General features: G+C 44.4%; 1 protein-coding gene across 2 annotated transcripts in view; it reads right to left on the bottom strand.

Annotated features, from left to right (window-relative positions):
* Positions 1-16,637, bottom strand: part of DNASE1 (deoxyribonuclease 1) — a 30,183-nt gene extending 13,546 nt beyond the window's left edge. Inside the window, exons 1-2 of one of the 2 annotated variants that reach the window (XM_029220288.1) lie at positions 16,519-16,637; positions 1,243-1,677 (exon numbers count right to left, since the gene is read on the bottom strand). The gene's annotated coding sequence lies outside the window, so the exon portion shown is untranslated. Of the gene's footprint in view, positions 1-1,242; positions 3,757-16,518 lie in introns of those variants that run through there. The other variant, XM_029220289.1, reaches the window with a different exon arrangement.
* Between the last annotated feature and the right edge of the window lie 16 nt (positions 16,638-16,653).

The raw sequence follows: 16,653 nt of genomic DNA, 5'->3' as shown, positions 1-16,653 counted from the left end.
TTAAGTGTGAGCATCTCACACAAGAGGAGCCCGACTTGGTCCTCCCTGATGACTAAGTAAAGGAACAGGCTTCTGCCACTGGCCCAGGCTCCTCAGCCTCCACATCCCAAATCCTGGTGGGATGGAGACACGTAACCAAGAGTGATAAGGGAGCACCAAAGTTACAGCTCCTAACAGGAGGGGAGCAGAGGGGAAGGAGGCTTCCCGTGGGGTAAGTGGCTGTCAGAACGATACTCAGGTAAAGCGCAGCCAGATAGCAGAGAGCTCAGAACAACTCTGCCCTGTCATGGAAGTCCCAGGCAAAGGCTGAGGATTGACTCTAGAGAGGAAGGAGGTGGTACGGGTCCATCTCCATGGAGAGGAGGGGGCTGCCCATGCCTGAGCCGGAGCCCAGCAGGACTCTCACAAGGACCTATGGCCCCAGGGGTCGATGCCCGTGTATGGTACAGCCCCACGATGCAGTAGCCACCACAGCTCTCACCACAGACCCTCAGACCTGAGTCCCAAGTGCAGTGTGTCTTTCCAACTCTGCCTACTCCTTCCTGGATGAGCAGCTAGGGAAGGCTGGTACCATGTCTTCCCCACCTCCCCTGGTCACCGTGCCTACTAGTCATCAGCCTCTGCTCACCCTCCATTATCTAAGCATCTCTGGACCTCAGAGTATAGGACATTGAGCAATGTGGCCCCACCAGTGAGGAGAAGACCACAGTCCCTGAGCTCCCCTGGGTACTTCTCCCTGCCCCCCACTACCATGGGAAGCTGTGAGCTGTAATGTTCCTATAACTCAGTTTCTCTTGGGGGTGGGGACACGTGCAGTGAGAGCCTGTGGGGGGGGCTCAGGCATGTGAGGAGAAAGGCTCCCACTGAACCATTCTTCCCCCGCACCTCAGCTTCCCCCTACCCAGCCTCCAGGGCAGTCACCTCATCGGGCCTGCTGTGAGGGAAGGGTGCTGCGCTTGTCCTGCCCAGGCCCCCCACCAGAGTGAGGGCTCCCCAAAGGGCCTGCCAAATGTGGGCAGACATAGGGCCCTGCCCCCACTTCTCTACCCAAAGGTCCAGACACTGCCCCAGTGAGGGGGCCTGAGGCATGTAGATTCCCAGCTACTAGAAGAGAATGTGCCCCCAGGAGAACAGGAAAGGCAGCCGCAGAGACCTCTGCCTCCTCAGGAATCGTTGGGCTCTGGGGAATGGCACTGGATCTCACCCCACTTCTATACCAGCTTAGAAAACACGTCCACTTACCTGTGAGGCTGGCTTTCCAGACTCTCTTCCCCAGGGCCTGCATAAAAGCACAGCCGCCAGTCAAGGGACAGGGCCTCAGGCAGAAGCAGCAATGACCTCAGGATGCCAGGAATGAGCCCAGTCCAGCGCCCTCCCACCTGGTCCTCGGCCAGAGTGGCCTGAGGCAGGTGCCTTGTCGGTCTGGCTCCCCATCGTCCAAAGACTGCTGAAGTTGTAGCAGGCCATAGAGGAGGCCTATGCAAATGCATTGGTGATTGGCTGTTTCCTCACTTGAGCTCCTGTGAGGAGGCAGTGATCTTCGCAGGTGCCTCAGCCCACAAATGACACAGTGCAGAAAGCTGGTAAAATGCAAATTTGCTGGGGAGCCAACTCCAGACTGCCACCATGTCACTCCCTCACAGCCTGTGCCATCTTGCTGCTCCCATTCACACGTGACTGGTTTAAAAAGAAGAAAAAAGGGAGCGTTAATAATGTCAGTCAACTTAGCTACAGGGTACCAACTTGTCCTGAAATTTCATCAGGCTGTTTCATTCGTTTGTGTGTTTATTCACTCATTCAAGATGGAGTAACAGGGGCCCTAAACAACAAGAAAGCTGGACAAGAGATGATGTGATGGTTTTCAGTCACTGGATAAGTACAGGACAGTGATCCCAGGGAGAAGGGACACCAACACACTAGGCCCTATGATTTTTGTGTGTTTGTGGCAGGGGGGTGGGGGGCGGTGTTGCACCGTGCGGCTTGTGGGATCTTAGTTCCCCGACCAGGACTGAACCTGGGCCCACAGCAATGAAAGCGCCAAGTCCTAACCACTGGACCGCCAGGGAACTCTGGGCCCTATGACTGACCAGCCATAGCTGAGGCAGTTTCTAGGCTACAGTGCAGGGAAGGGAAACTCAGACCTGGCTGTCTCCTGAGTGCACGAGACACTGAGGAGGTCAGGGAGGCCCAGGTGGCTAGAATGTGTACAGCAAAATGTTGGGGAGCAGGGGGCTGTACAGAAAGCAGAGCTCCAGGATCCAAAGAGGATTCCCTCGTGTCTTCAGCTAAGGACAAATCTGTACCTGTGTAAGAAAAACTATGTGAGGAGGCTGGGGCAAGAACCCCTGGAAAGGAGCAGACAGAACAATCCCCAGAGCTCACACAGGAAGGAATAAACTGTGTTCCCAAAAGCCACCATGGAAAGACTTCCTCATTCACAGGGTATTGGGTAGAATCCTCAGAAGGGCATCACTCCTAGTAATGAGGCTAAATTAGCTGTAGACCAAAGGCAGCTCTGGACTACCCTAACTCAGCTCGGGAACAATCCTCTAAAGGATCAACTGATGCCAAGGAACTTAACTGGGTGCCATACCAAGATTAATACTACTTGAAGGAATACAACAAAACCCAGCAACCAACAACATAAATTTACAATGTCTAGTAGCCAATAAGGAAATTGCCAGGTCTATCGATCAGGGTACAGCCAGGGGACAGATACCACATGGTATTTTAAACAAGGGAAGTTTATTATAAAGAATTAACTATTTATAGGGAATTAACTAAAAGGAACCAAAAGAGAACCCTACAGAATACCCTAGGGTGAAGGGAAGTATACAAGAGAACGACTCAGAGCTGCGAGATCACAGCTCACTGGATGGTGAAGTTTACTGGGCTGTCCCAGGCCAAGGCTGGGAACTGAAAGCCACCTGAGAGGGTGCCAACAGAATTAGCTGGGAAGCTGTCTGCAGAGAGTGCTAGGAAGTCACCAGGGTGGAGGTGCTGATGAACTCACTAGAGAGCTGCCAGGAGGCCAGCTGGGGTACCCATGGAACTTGCCTGGGTTCCATGCAAGTGCCTACCCCCTTCCAAATATATAAAGAGCCTCATCGCTGGCACCCAGGCCAGTGCTGCTGAATTTGCAGCTAGGAAGCTGCCTAAGAAGGTGCCACAGAAATTCACCGGGGGTGAGCTAATGTCACAAAACAGGAATGAGCAAAGCACAAAGAACCAGAATGACAGGCCCTTTCTCCTCCAGCGCCCTCCACTGACAAAGGTTAGTATCAGGCTAGCTGGCAAGGGAGGAATGTTCCAGCATCACAAGCCGGCGATGAAGGGTGGATTGACAACTGCTATACCAGGCATGTGAAAAAGAAGAAAATATGACTTATGACCATAAGAAAAAGCAATCAATAGCAACTGACCTAGAAGTGACAGATATAAAGGAATTATCAGACAAGGACAATAAAACAGATATTATAAACATGCTTCATAAATTCAGGAAAGTAGAGGGAAACATGAGCATAATGAGAAATAGAAGCTTTAAAAAGACCTAAATGGAACTTCTAGAGATGGTATAAATATCTGAAATGCAAAAACACACAGTATGGGATGAACATCAGATCAACACTGAAAAAGATCACACAACTCAGGACTTCCATGGTGGTGCAGTGGTTAAGAATCCGCCTACCAATGGAGGGAATACAGGTTCGAGCCCGGGTCCGGGAAGATGCCACATGCCGTGGAGCAACTAAGCCCATGTGCCACAACTACTGAAGCCCACGTGCCTAGAGCCTGTGCTCCGCAACAAGAGAAGCCACTGCAGTGAGAAGCCCGTGCACCACAACGAAGAGTAGCCCCTGCTCGCCGCAACTAGAGAAAGCCTGCACACAGCAACGAAGAAGACCTAACACAGCCAAAAATAAATAAATAAATTTATTTTTTAAAAAAGAGGGGCATTACATAATAATAAATGGGCCAACTCTTCAAGAAGACATAATAATCCTTAATATGTATGTACCTAATAACAGAGCTTCAAAATACATGAAGGAAAAACTGATAGAACTGCAAAAAGAGACAGATGAATCCACTATTACAGCTGCAGATTTCAACACCCCTATGACAGAAATGGACACATCCAAAAGGCAGAAAAGGACATAGCTGAACTCAACAAAACCATCAATCAACTGGATATAATAGATATCTATAGACTACTTCATGCAGAAGAATATTCATTCTTCTCAAGTTCACATGGAATATTCACCAAGATAGACAACATTCTGGGCCATAAAACATATGTTAACACATTTAAAAGAACAGACATCATACAATGTATGCTCTCAGTCCACAACAGAATTAAATAAGAAATCAGTAACAGAAAAGGAGCTGGAAAATCCCCAAACACCTGGAGATTACATAACACATTCCCAAATAACACACAGATCAAAGGAGAAATTAAGAAATGTTTTGAACTAAATGAAAATGAAAATACAACTTATCAAAATTTGTGAGATGCAGCGAAAACAGTGCTTAGAAGGAAATTAATGGCATTGAATGCATGTATTAGAAAAGAAAAAATATCTGAACTCAATAATCTAAGCATCCACTTCAGGAAACTAAAAAAAGAAGAGCATATTAGTTCCAAAGTAAGCAGAAGAAAAGAAATAATGAAAATTAGAGGAGAAATCAATGAAGTTGAAAACAAGAAATAGAGAAAAATCAAGAAACCAAAAGATAGTTCTTTGAAAAGATCATCAGTAAACCACTAGCTGAGCTAAGAAAAAAAAGAGAGAGGACACATTATTACTAATATCCAAAATGAAAAGGGGACATGACTGCAGATCCCATGGGCATTAAAAAGATAATAAAGGAATACTATGAACAACTCTATGCCCACAAATGTAATAACTTAGAGCAGGGGTCCCCAACCCCCAGGCCACGGACCGGTACCGGTCTGCGGCCTGTTAGGAACCGGGCTGCACAGTAGGAGGTGAGCGGCGGGCGGGCAGGTGGGCAGGCAGGCTGGTGGGCTAGCGAGCAAGCGAAGCTTCATCTGCCGCTCCCCATCGCTCCCCATTGCTTCCCATTGCTTGTATTACCACCTGAACCAACCCTCCCTCCCCACCCCATCCGTGGAAAAACTGTCTTCCACGAAACTGGTCCCTGGTGCCAAAAAGGTTGGGGACCACTGACTTAACAGGAAATGAACCAATCCTTGAAAGCACAATCTGCCAAAACTCACACAAACAGAAAGAGACAATCTGAGTAGGCCTAGATCTACCGAAGAAATGAACAAATAACCTTCCAAAACTGAAAGCATCAGTCCCAGATGGGTTCACTGGTAAATTCTACCAAATATTTAACAAGAAATTATACCAATTTTCGTCTCTTTCAGAAGGTAGAAGCAGAGGGAATACTTGCTAACTTATTCTGTGACATCAGCATCACTCTAATACCAAAACACATTACAAGAAAAGAAAGTACAAATTAATCTCTCTCATGAACATAGATACAAAAACGTTCAACAAAATATAAACAATTAAAATCCAGGGACTTCCCTGGTGGCGCAGTGGTTAAAAATCCACCTGCCAATGCAGGGGACACGTGTTCAATCCCTGGTCAGGGAAGATCCCACATGCCGCGGAGCAACTAAGCCCATGCACCACAACTACTGAGCTTGCGCTCTAGAGCCTGCGTGCCACAACTACCGAAGCCCGTGCACCTAGAGCCTGTGCTCCGCAACAAGAGAAGCCACCTCAATGAGAAGCCTGCACACCGCAATGAAGAATAGCCCCCGCTCGCCACAACTAGAGAAAAGACCACGCACAGCAACAAAGACCCAACGCAGCCAAAAATAAATTTTAAAAAGTAAAATAAAATAAAATCCAAACACTGTATAAAAAGAATTACATATCATGACCAAGTGGAATTTACTCCAGGTATGAAAGGCTCGCTCAACATTCAATAATCAAGTAAGATAAATTCTCACACTGACAGGCCAAAGAAGAAAAATCACATGATAATAACAACACACATTAAAAAAAAGCATTTCACAAAATTCAATACTTTTTAAAAAACCATAAAAACTCAGCAAACTAAGAATAGAGAGGAACTTCCTTAATATGATAAAGATTATGCACAAAAAAACCTACAGGTTGGAACTTCCCTGGTGGTCCAGGGGCTAAGACTCCGTGCTCCCAATGCAGGGGGCCCGGGTTCGATCCCTGGTCAGGGAACTAGATCCCACATGCCACAACTAAGAGTTTGCATGCCGCAACTAAAGATCCTGCATGCCACAACGAAGACCCGGAGCAGCCAAATAAATGAATAAATATTAAAAAAACAAAAACAGGGGCTTCCCTGGTGGTGCAGTGGTTGAGAGTCCGCCTGCCAATGCAGAGGACACGGGATCGTGGCCCGGTCTGGGAAGATCCCACATCCCGCGGAGCGGCTGGGCCCGTGAGCCATGGCCGCTGAGCCTGCGCGTCTGGAGCCTGTGCTCTGCAGCGGGAGAGGCCACAATGGTGAGCAGCCTGCGCACTGCAAAAACAAACAAAAACAAAAAATGTACACGTAAGGAGTGACATCAGAGACAACAGAGACAACAAAAAACAATCCAAAATTGGCTGAACTAACTTTACAGGAGATCTGGAAAACAGTCAAACGTCTATAGCAGCCAAATGAATGTGCAATCAATGCCTACCCACCTTGGCATGGCAGTGTCTTGGTCTAGAGGAGGCAGCAGACCAGTTCCCAGTTCCCTCCCTCAAATCAGAGGGAGCAGAGCTGACCTTATTTGCAATGATCTAACCAGTCCTGGGACTGTCTGAAGGACTGATCTCTGTCCACCTAACTTGAATCTCAGGCAGAGAAAATCAACAGGCACTAATCATGAAGGCTACAAGGATTTCAGACTCTGAGATGCCTTGAGCAAGAGCTTATGAGTGAAGATATATAATAGATAACCTAAGGCCACAAACAGAAGCTGGAGATGAGACTCTTGGGAAGATAAGACATTCAAAAACAGCTGTGTATAAAGAGGAAATGAAAAAAGCCACACACAGACCCAGGCAAAACAAACCCTCAGAGATGACCTTAAGCTTTCACCTGGGCTGATCCCTATGCTCAAAGCAAGTCCAGTCAATCAGTGAAGGAGTGCCCAGGCACAACAGAGCCAGTCTGCAAGGACAGGGAAAGGTCGTTGTTTTTTTCAAATACCTAATTTTCAACAAAAACAATAAAAGGCAAACAAAGAAATAGGATAACATGGTTCATCCAAAGAACAATATAAACTGGCAAAAACTATCCCTGAGGAAGCACAAACATCAGATTTACCAGATAAAGACTTTCTAACAGCTGTCTTAAATATGCTCAAAGAGCTAAAGGAAAACACAAAGAGGGAAAGCAAATCTGGAAAATGATATTATGAACAAAATGAGAATATCTACAAAGAGAGAAATTATAAGGAAGAATCAAACAAAATTCTGGAGCTGAAAAATATAATAAATGAATGAGAAAATTCATAGAGAGGTTCAACAGCAGATTTGAGCAGGCTGACGTAAGAATCAGAGAACTTGAAGACACATGAAATTATTGAGTCTGAGGATCAGAAAGAAAAAAGAATGAAGGAAAGTGAACAGATGGACTTCCCTAGTGGTGCAGTGGTTAAGAATCCGCCTGCCAATGAAGGGGACACGGGTTCGATCCCTGGTCTGGGAAGATCCCACATGCCAAGGAGCAACTAAGCCCATGCACCACAACTACTGAGCCTGCGCTCTACAGCCTGTGAACCACAACTACTGAAGCCCGAGCATGCTAGAGACTGTGCACTGCAACTGCTGAGCCCATGCTTGCAACTACTGAAGCCCCACGCACTCTAGGGCCCGCATGCCACAACTACTGAAGCCCATGCGCCTAGAGCCCGTGCTCTGCAACAAGAGAAGCCACTGCAATGAGAATCCCGTGCACTGCAACAGAGTGTCCCTTGCTCGCCACAACTAGAGAAAGCCCGTGCACAGCAACGAAAACCCAACGCAGCCAAAAATAAATAAGTTCATTAAAAAAAAAAAGAAAGATATCAAAGCAATAGACTAACTTTACACCTTAAGGAAATGAGAAAAGCAAACTAAACCCAAAGCTAGCTGGAGGAAGGAAATAAAGAATACAGTGGTAATAGAGAAAAACAAAACAACAGAGACCAGTTGCACTTCTATACACTAACAATGAACAATCCTAAAATGAAATTAAGAAAACAATCCCGTTTACAATAGCATCAAAAAGATTTAAAATACTTGGGAATATGGGGACTTCCCTGATGGCACAGTGGTTAAGAATCTGCCTGCCGAGGCAGGAGATATGGGTTCGGTCCCTGGTCCAGGAAGATTCCACATGCCGCGGAGCAACTGAGCCCGTGCGCCACAACTACTGAGCCCGTGCTCTAGAGCCCACAAGCCACAACTACTGAGCTCACGTGCCACAACTACTGAAGCCCACGCACCTAGAGCCTGTGTTCTGCAACAAGAGAAGCCACCACAATGAGAAGCCCACGCACCGCAACTAAGAGTAGCCCCCACTCTCCATAACTAGAGAAAGCCCACACACAGCAACGAAGACCCAACGCAGCCAAAAACAAGTAAATAAAATAAATAAATTTTAAAAAATACTTGGGAATAAACTTAATCAAGGAGGTAAAAGACTTATAAACTGAAAGATACAAATCATTGCTGAAAAGAATTTAAAAAAGATATAAATACATGGAAAGACATCTCATATTCACGGACTGGAAGACTTAATTAAAAAATAATAATAAATTTATTTATTTATTTTGGCTGCATTGGGTCTTCATTGCTGTGCACGGGCTTCCTCTAGTTGCGGCGAGCAGGGGCTACCCTTTGTTGTAGTGCGCGGGCTTCTCATTGTGGTGGCTTCTCTTGTGGAGCACAGGCTGTAGGTGCACGGGCTCAGTAGTTGTGGCTTGTGGGCTCTAGAGCACAGGCTCAGTAGTTGTGGCACACGGGATTAGTTGCTCTGTGGCATGTGGGATCTTCCCGGACCAGGGCTCGAACCCGTGTCCCCTGCATTGGCAGGCAGATTCTTAACCACTGCACCACCAGGGAAGTCCTTAATATTGTTAATAAGATGTTAGTACTACCTGAAGTTATCTACCTATTTAAGCAATCCCTATCAAAACCTCAATGACTTTTTTTTTCACAGAAATAGAAAAACCTGTCTTAAAAATTCATATGGAATCTCAAGGGACCCCCAAATGTCCAAAACTACCTTGAAAAAGTAGGACAAAGTTGAAGGTGTGTCTAACTTCCTGATTTCGAAACTTAGTACAAAGCTACAGTAATCAAAACAGTGTGATACTAGCATAATGACATATAAATCAATATAATAAAGAGCCCCAAAATAAACACTTGCATAAGGTCAAGTGATTTTCAACAACAGTGCCAAGACTATTCAACAGGGAAAGAACAGTGTTTTCAACAAATGGTACTGGGAAAACTGGATGTCCACATGCAAAAGAACAAACTTAGCCCCATGCCTCATTTTATAACAAAAAATAACTCAAAATGGACAAAGGCCTAAATGTAAGAGCTAAAACTATAAAACTCTTAGAAGCAAACATAGGGTAAAACTGCACAACATTGGATTTGGCAGTGATTTCTTGGATATTACACCAAAATCACCAACAAAAGAAAATATAGGTAAACTGGACTTTGTTAAAATTAAAAACTTTTGTGCATCAAAGGACACTATCAGGAAAGTGAAAAGACAACCATGAAGTGGGAGAAAATATCTGGAAATCATTTATCTTATTACAGTCTGGTATTGAGAATATATAGAGAACTCCTACAACTAAACAACAAAAACCAAACAACCAAATTTAAAAATGGGCAAAGAAAAAAAAAATGGATAAAGGACTTGAATAGACATTTCTCCAAAGAAGATATGCAAATGGCCAATAAGCACATGAAAAATGCTCATTATCATTAATTAGCAGGGAAATGCAAATCAAAGCCGTGATGAACTATCACTATCCACCCATTAGAATGGCTATCATTAAAAAAAAATTACAAGTTTTTATGAGTATATGGAGAAATTGGAATCCTTGTGCACTGCTGATAGGGATGCAAAATGGTGCAGCCACAGCGGAAAACAGTATGAGATTCCTCAAAAAATTACACATAGAATTACCATGATCTAGCAACTTCACTTCTAGGTACCCAAAAGAATGGAATGATGAAAAAGTTCTGGAGATGGATAGTGTGTGGATAGTGGTGATGGTTGTACAACAGTGTGAAAGCATTTAATGCCACTGAGTTGTATACTTAAAAATAGTTAAAATTGTAAATTTTATGTTACATAGATTTTATCACGATGAAACACCATTCAGCTAACAGCATACTTAACACTGAGAAATCAGATGCTTTCTTACTAAGATCAGAATGCTTTCTTACTAAGAATGCCTTATTTTTATCACTCCCATTACTGGAAGTCCTAGGTAATACGACAAGAAAAAGAGATAACAGTTATACAGATTGAGAGGGAAGAAATAAAATAGTCTTTGTACATAGATGACATGATTCTCTATGTAGAAAATCCCAACAAATCAATTAAAAAAAAACCTCCTAGGACTAATAAATGACTATGTCAAAGTTGGACAATACAAGATTTATACACAAGGGGCTTCCCTGGTGGCACAGTGGTTAAGAATCCACCTGCCAATGCAGGGGACACAGGTTCAAGCCCTGATCCGGGAAGATCCCACATGCCGCGGAGTAACTACTGAGCCTGCACTCTGGAACCCATGCGCCACAACTATTGAGCCTGCACTCTAGAGCCCACAAGCCACAACTACTGAAGCCTGCACGCCTAGAGCCTGTGCTCCGCAACAAGAGAAGCCACTGCAATGAGATGCCCGTGCACCGCAACAGAGTAGCTCCCACTTGCCACAACTAGAGAAAGCCCGCATGCAGCAACAAAGACCCAACGCAGCCAAAAATAAATAAATAAATAAATTTATTTAAAAAAAGATTAATATACAAGGGTCAGTTGCTTTCTTATCTACCAGCAACAGGACTTCTGGTTTCTAGTTCCACATGTGAGGAGGCTGGAAGTCACCACTCTGTCCTGAACACCTTTTTTTCAACTCTTCTGAGCAAATACCTAGGAAGAGAATTACTGGGTCACATGGTAATTCTATGTTTATCCTGTTAAGGAACCACCAAACTGGTTTCCACAGCAGCTGCACCATTTTGCACCTCTAGGAATGTATGAGGGTTCCAATTTCTCCACATCCTCACCAACACTTATTTTCTGTTTTGGGGGTTTTGGCTTCTTTTTTAATGGTTGTCCTAATGGGTGAGAGATGGTATCTCATGGTGGTTTTGATTTGTATTGCTCTAATGACTAATGATGTTAAGCATCTTTTTATGTGCTTGTTAGCCATTTATATATCTTCTTTGGAGAAATGTCTATTCAAGTTCTTTGCCCATTTTCTTTTTTTTTTTTTTTAAGATTATCATTTTTTAAAATTTTATTTTTTGGCTATGTTGGGTCTTCACTGCTGCACACGGGCTTTCTCTAGTTGCTGCGAGCGGGGGCTACTCTTTGTTGTGGTGGGTGGGCTTCTCATTGAGGTGGCTTCTCTTGTTGCAGAGCACAGGCTCTAGGCGTGCAGGCTTTGGCAGTTGTGGCGCACAGGTTCTAGGGCTCACGGGCTCTAGAGCACAGGCTCAGTAGTTGTGGTGCATGGGCTTAGTTGCTCCACGGCATGTGGGATCTTCCTGGGCCAGGGATCGAACCCGTGTCCCCTGCATCGGTAGGCAGATTCTTAACCACTGCACCACCAGGGAAGTTCCTTTGCCCATTTTCTAATTGGGTTTTTCCTTTCTGTCGTTAAGTGGTAAGAGCTCTTTGTATACTGTGGATAACAGACCCTTACAAGATATATGATTTTAAAATGTTTCCTCCCATTCTGTGGGTTTTCTTTCCCCTCTCTTGACAGTCCTCTTTGATGCACCAAAGCTTTAAATTTTGATGAAGTCCAGTTTATCTACTGAATTCTTTTCTTGCTTGCTTGTGCTTTTGGTGCTCTATCTAGAAACCATTGTCAAATCCAAGGTCATGAAGATTTACCTGTTTTCTTCTATGAGTTTTATGGTTTTACTCTTACATTTAGGTCTTTGATCCATTTTGAGTTAATTTTTCTATATGTATGGTATGAGGTAAGAATCCAACTTCATTCTTTTGCATGTGTATATTCTGTTGTCCCAGCATCATTCGTTCAAGAAATTACTGTTTCCCCATCCAATGGTCTTGGCATTCTTGTGAAAAATCAATTGCCCATGAATGTATGGGTTTATTTCTGGGCACTTAATTCTATTCCACTGATTTGAATGTCTATTCTTATGCCAGTAGCACAGTCTAGATTACTGTAGCTCTGTAAGTAAGTTTTGAAATCAGAAGTGTGCATCCTCCAACTTTGTTCTTTTTCAAGATTGGCTATTTAGGACCCCCTGCAATTTCATATGAACTTCAAGTTTTTCCATTTCTGCAAAAAAGGCTATTGGGATTTTGGCAGGTATTACACTGATCTGTAGATTGCTTGGGGGGAGTACTGCTATCTTAACAATATTAAGTGGAAGATGACTTAATTTTAACATCAAAATTATGAGTGGAATTATCAACTTTATTAAGGAGAATGCTGTTCTGCAGTTGAGGTCAGTACGTCTGCGTGCAATCTCCCCTCAAACTCACCTAGCAAAATTAACAGTAGTATATATCCCACAATGGCAGCAGTGGTAGACAGAAATGCAGCATAACCTAGAATGACTTTTGTACACTTTGACATGTGAAACAGTCATTTCCCCTCTGGATTTCAACAATTTTGGCAGTGTAGGAAACAGGATTATACAACAGTAAATAAAAGTTTATATGACCAAAGAACTGAGAATATAGACAACTCTTCCCTTGTTCAATCTGCCCTCTCCCCAGCCCCTGCCAAGATAAATAAGAGGCAGCTGGGCAGGTTTTGGTTTTGTAATTTATAACCAAACCACAGACCTGGGAAAAGGGCCTTTCACTTCTTCCACAGAACTGTTTAAAACATTAACTCTGTGGAAGATGCCAGAAGTTTCCAAAAAGAAAATATTCCAGGAGGGTAATGAAGTGATAATCATAGCATATTCAACCTTTGCCTGTTTCCCCTGGACCCCAAATCTACTCCTATGGGCTTCTATGGGCTTGAAAAATAGAGCCTCCACTTGGAATAACACTCTTTACATTGTGTCTAAATTTTTCCACACACTTCTGCATCTATTCTCTTTCTGAAAAACTATGTAAAGTTTATCAAACATAAGGACAATTCCGACCTTTTAATATATTAAATGTTCCTTCATGTCCCTGGCTTTAGTGTTTTGGCAGGGAAGTTCTGCCACAAATGCTGGCGGGGAGCAAACATGCAGTATTCCCACTGAAATAACATGGACTCGATAACATTGTTTTTGGATATTGTCCCTCAGCTTAGTCACACTGGGTGACTCCTGTAATTCCAGTGGAAGAGTGTGAACCTCAGAGCTTCTGCTGGAGCTAAGTCACAATTGGGTCCAGGTCAAGGGGGCTCCCATGGTTCACCTTGGGTCAAAGAGAAAGCTGCCCCAGAACTTTGTTCCTTGAAGGGAGGAATCATGTCTAACTCTAAATTCCAATCAGCCCTCACTCAGCTTTTGGCATCTCTTTTATATTTAGCCTATAGGATTTGCTCAGTAGGTATTGGCTAAATGTAGTGACCATCAGTCTCTAACTTACAGACCATCAGAATCATCTGTGAAACTTTCAAAAGACACAGGCTGGGAACCCTACCCAAGATTTATTTAGCAGGTCTAAGGGTGGTGTCCAAGTATTCCAGTTTAAAATATTCCACAGGTAAATCAGTTGAGAAGCTAAGGTTTAAGGAACACTCCCCTCTCTAAACTACACTTCAATAACTCATTTTGCTTAAAATGGCCAGATTGAGCAGGTGACAGAGGGGAGAAAGGGAGCAGTTTTCTTCCCCAGGCTTCTAAGAGATTTAAATCCTAAATTAGAGAAAAATATGCATCACCTTCACAACTGTCCTTCACATCATCCCAGCCATGTCCCCATGCATTAATCAATTTTTTGTACTGTACTGTATGATGTTTTGACATCTTAAAAATCTCGCTGGTGGGGAAAGACTAACCTTCCCAGGACTAGCTAATTCCCAAAGATAGTAATCAATTTACTTGGGAGCAGCCTCTCACATGCGCACTCATCAAGTCCTTTATCTCCCACAGATGAAGTCAATATTGCCCCTGCCCTGAATCATCCCAGGCCAGGTACCAGGCAACTAGGGACCACCCCTGTAGCCCAAAGCCCACCCTAATTACTCAAACTAGCTAGTCCTAAACTGTTTACCTTGCCCTGCCTTGCCTTTTTCAGTGAATAAGACTCCAACCTAGGCTTTCCCCTCATTCCTGCTTCTGCCTCCTGACCAAAACCTTCCCTGTGTGGCATGGCATGCCCTCTTCTCTCTGGAAATGTAATACATTTTTCTTTCAATGGCACTGGCTTCTCCGTGTTCTCACCCAGTCACTTCTTATAAATTAATATCCCACTGGTACAGGTGAGACACTCCACCGCTACCACTCTTGTACTGTCTACTTAGCTAATCCAGTTGGAAACCATATTACAAACTAACTTAGGTTCCCAAAACCAGAGAGCAAGTAACACCTCCTAGCACCTTCATACACAGAAAGTTCTTCGAAGTCCTATTAGCATTTGAAACTCAACACTCAGAACTAAATGCTGTATGACCCAGCAATCAGTCTTAGGTATATACCCAAGAGAACAAAAACACAAACACTCATACACGAATGTTCACATGACCATTAGCTGTGATAGCCAAAACGCGGAAACAGTCCAAATGTCCATCAACTGATAAATGAATAAATAAAATGTTGTATATCCATAAAGGGGAATATTACCCTATCATTAATAGAACTGAAGAATTGATTCATGCTACATGGATGACATTCAAAAACATTACATTACATAAAAACATTACATTAAGTAAAAGCCAGACAGAAGGAGACATATTGTACGATACTGTAAGGTCCGTTGGCCCGGGTGAAAGGAGGCCCGGGGGGTAAGAGAAAACATCGACCAGTAAGAGGAAGGAGAGGCATTGCGACATAACGACCTCACCTGTTCTGGGAATCAACAAGAGACTCTTAACTTTCCGCCCAGAAAACAATGGGGCTGACGGGAAGGGAAAATGGGCTTACGCCCCACAACAGACCAACCAACACCTGGCCCTGCTGTATTCTCACCAAATAAGGAATTACCCTGTACAGCAACCCCCCACCCGCAAACCACCCTTCCCTTACACCCCAATAAAAATCTCCCACGCCCAGGACTGGGCGCGACTTCTCTGGCCCCTTTCTCTCGGACCAGTGAACCTCGCCCCAGAGCGCTCCCTAATAAAGCTCACTTGAAGCTTTCCTCTGTTTCGCGGTGCCGTTTGTTAAGATCCGACCTTACACGATACCATTTATATAAAATATACAGAATAGGCAAATCCATAGAAACAGAAAGTAGATTGGTGGTTGCCAGAGGGAGTAAGGGGGAATGAGGAGTAACTGCTCAGGGGTACAGAGATTTCTATTTGGGGTTATAAAATGTTCTGGAATTAGATTGTGATGATGGTTGCAAAACCTTGTGAATATACTAATAACCAACACTTTAAGAGAGTGAATTTTAAAATATGTAAATTATATCTTAAGGAAAAAAAGCTAAATGTATTAGCTCCCTTCCAAAACTACTCTTTCTCCTATGTTCATTATTTCAGTAACTAGGACCACGTTCTACTCAGATGCTCAAGCCAGAAACCTATAACTTTTTTTTTTCTAAAAACCTACAAATGTTAACAACTAATTAGGTCACGGCAATTCAAACGTCTTAATATCTCTCCCTTCCCCCACTCCAACTCCTAATTCAGGCCGCGCTCATTTCTCGCCTCCATTACAGCAGCTTCCTAATGGGCCTCCTGGCCTCCGGGCTTGCCTCTCCAGATCAATTTTTACATTGCAACTAGAACCTCCTTTACAAACAAAATCTTTACTGGCTCCCAATGACCCCAGGTTAAAGTTAGAACCTTTAGTAGATTTATAAAGTCTCTCAGACTTCAGCCCGCGGCGAACCTCTCCGGCTTCACGTTCCCCTCACGCCCGGACAGCCTGCACCTGGCAGCCTGGAGAGGGTGGGTATCGCCTAGGCCCCGGCCCGCCAGGCCTCAACCTGCTCGCAAGCGTCTCGGGAAGGAAGATCTTCCCTCACCCGCCACCCCCTGCCCCCAGCTCTGGCGCCTCCGTTTACCCGTCGGCTCTTCAGGCAGGTACGCTCTGAGGGGCCGCCAATGAATCCGCATACATTTCCTGTGTGAACTGTGGTGCACCCAAATTTCAACTTAAAACTGCGGCGGAGCCCTAAACTCACCCCAACTCTTCCTCAACACTTAGTAGACTTTGCCAAGCGCCGTCTAGAAACGCAGCCACATGGCCCCCGGGCGCCGCGCTCCGCCTAGTCCCGCCCTGCGCGATGTGGGCAGGCTCTCTGCCGCTCACCCCGGCC

The sequence above is a fragment of the Monodon monoceros genome, unplaced genomic scaffold, assembly GCF_005190385.1.
Source record: "Monodon monoceros isolate NGI ecotype Baffin Bay Population unplaced genomic scaffold, NGI_Narwhal_1 Super_Scaffold_13, whole genome shotgun sequence".
NCBI classification, from domain to species: Eukaryota; Metazoa; Chordata; class Mammalia; order Artiodactyla; family Monodontidae; genus Monodon; species Monodon monoceros.
This window is presented reverse-complemented; position numbering and strand designations above follow the sequence as displayed.